Genomic DNA, 2,582 nt, shown 5'->3' with positions numbered 1-2,582 from the left:
AGCAGATCAGATGCTGAGATTAAATGGATGTTGGAACTAACAGACAATGATTTTAAAGTAGCTATTATAATTATTCTCAATGAAGTAAAACAAAATATGTGTTTTTAATAAAGGAAAATCTCAGTAAATACAAAATTATTATATCATTCTTTTCACCATATCCATTTGACTTTTAATATTATAGTGATTAAATATTTTAAAAATTGCATGAACATTTCTTTTTTAATGGTCAGAAATTTTACATTTTTTTCTCCTTGAAATAAAAATTTCATTTTACTACTCCCACAGAATTTTATCTAAATATAAAATAATATGCTTCAAATATTTTGATTATTATCACAATTTTCTTAAAATACATTAAAATTTGTTTTGTTTTGTTTTCCCTCTTTTTTGTTGCTTTTTTTGTAGTTTAGAATCTTTACTTAGTCACACAACATCAAGAATAGGTTCGTTTCAGGGCAGTGAGCCATTCCATCACGTGGGACCTTCTCTCCCCCCTGCACACTCCACAATGCAGTATAATCAAACGGCACCTTCGTCTAGAATAGAATGTTTAAATGATACCGGTTCAATAACTGTCCTTGCTTCTTTGTGGTGTTGGGAAAGGAAAAAAAAAAAAAAGAAACAAAAACCCCCAAAAACAAGAAAGCAACAGAACCCAAACCCTTTGCAAGTCGCTTGGTACCTATCTTCCCAGGGCATTTTTAGTGGAGTTTCTGCTGGGCCCTGACCTCTGCCCTCCTACATCAGTGAGGACAGAGGCCGTGGGACAGGTTTGGGCATCTGTACTGGAGTAGAAAGAGAAAACAAACCCAAGTCGGGCCGCAAGTTGATTCTGGCACATTTTTAGATGAGGTTAAAAATGTCACGGTGTACACAGGGAGCAGGCAAAGGTAATGCCTGCAGGCAGAATAAACTGTCCAGTCTACTCTTGGGGAGGAGCTCCCTGCGGTAAGAACAGAGGAACTAGAGGGCCTCGAGGAAGGTGTTGGTTAGGAAGATGGAGGAGACGATCTTGCCGGTGGCGTTGATGGCGCCTTCGCTGTCTGAGCTGGACTCAGAGTCGCTGCTCCCAGAGTAGGCGCCCAAACCTGGGAGGATGCTGATACAGACGGCAGCGGTGGGGCAGTGGATGGAGGGACCACTCAGAGATGTGCTTCCAAGAGACAAGCAGGACGGGGCTTATTGATTCTTGTCATCTGGGTCAGGGTCCGATTTCAGTCTTTTCACACTGTCGCCACTCTCTGAGCTCTTATGCTTCACAGCTCCTGCCAACAGCTTTGCCTGGGAGAACTTGGTCTTGGTTTCTGTGGGTTTCACAGCCACTTTCTTCTCCACTTCCTTCTTGTTTTCTCGAGAAATTCCAACTTTGTTGAGATTACTTCTGTATTCCTTCAGTTCTTTCAGTTCTTCTTCTCTTCGCTGCTTTTTGATTAGTTCCTGCTGCCGAGAAACCTCATCAAGGAAGTTGGTCTCATCTTTGTCTAAGCCTCTCACCATGTTTTTGAACATGAACTGTTCTTCATACTCCTGAAGCTTCCTATTTTTCTGTTCCTGTTAGCCTTTCATATAGAGACCGAGGGTCATAAACCTCCTCCGGGCATTCTTCTGGGTCTTCAAGTTTTCGAACTTTCTCCCATTCTTCTTGCCTCCTTTTGCGCCGTTCATCTAATTCTGCCTCAGACACAAACCTCTTTTTGATAACAAGGTTACCATCATCCCCTCCATCCATAATGGAACAATCAGTCTACAGCGTGCAGGAGGCAAGACCCCCTCACCTTGGTGGTGCCCACCCCAAACTGCCACCACAAGAGCCGCTCGCTCTTAAGGAAAAAGAAAAAGAAAGAAAGTAAAAGCAGCCATTTAAAATGTTTGTTTTATGTACTAGCATAAAGTTCTAGGTGTTGAAAATCTTTTATAGAGAGGGTGGGAGGGAGGGAGACGCAAGGGGGAAGAGATATGGGAACATATGTATATGTATAACTGATTCACTTTGTAGTAAAGCAGAAACTAGCACACCATTGTAAAGCAATTATACCCCGATAAAGATGTTAAAAATAAATTAATTAATTAAGTAAAATGGTGGAGCTATGTGGGAAAAAAAAGTCTTAAATTGAATCATTATTCTATATAGTATTACTATAGAATTGGTCAAAACAATGCAAATATATTGCACATTTTGATAGCTATTCAATGGAATAAAATTTTATTGCAAAGGCATACCTTGATAAAACAGATGAGGTTATTTTATTTTTTCAATTTGTTTCTGTATTCTTAGATGGATATTACTTACTGCTAGTGTAAGCTAATGTTTTTAATTTTTATAGGTGTAAATATTGAGAAACTGCATTCATATAAGTGGATAGAATTGAGAGGGGGATTATATCAGTAGCAGTCAATAGTTATTGTTCACTAAAAATGATACTTAATGATCCATCAACTAACATCTTCAATTTTGTAGAAAGCAAAGAATTGGAAACCACCTGATTTGTGAATATTCTCTTCCCTAGTTCATTAGAGACACTCACTTTCTTATCACAAACACAATATTTAATTGTTGCATTTTTAGTTGCCCTGGTTTG

At 38.8% G+C, this 2,582-nt stretch overlaps 1 pseudogene; it reads right to left on the bottom strand.

Moving 5' to 3' along the window:
- Positions 1-966: 966 nt before the first annotated feature.
- On the bottom strand, positions 967-1,741 carry LOC131748766 (PSME3-interacting protein pseudogene; annotated as a pseudogene).
- Positions 1,742-2,582: the final 841 nt, after the last annotated feature.

The sequence above is a fragment of the Kogia breviceps genome, chromosome 1 (genome assembly GCF_026419965.1).
Source record: "Kogia breviceps isolate mKogBre1 chromosome 1, mKogBre1 haplotype 1, whole genome shotgun sequence".
Taxonomy (NCBI): domain Eukaryota; kingdom Metazoa; phylum Chordata; class Mammalia; order Artiodactyla; family Physeteridae; genus Kogia; species Kogia breviceps.
Note: the sequence above shows the minus strand (reverse complement) of the source record. Positions and strands in the feature narration are given on the sequence as shown.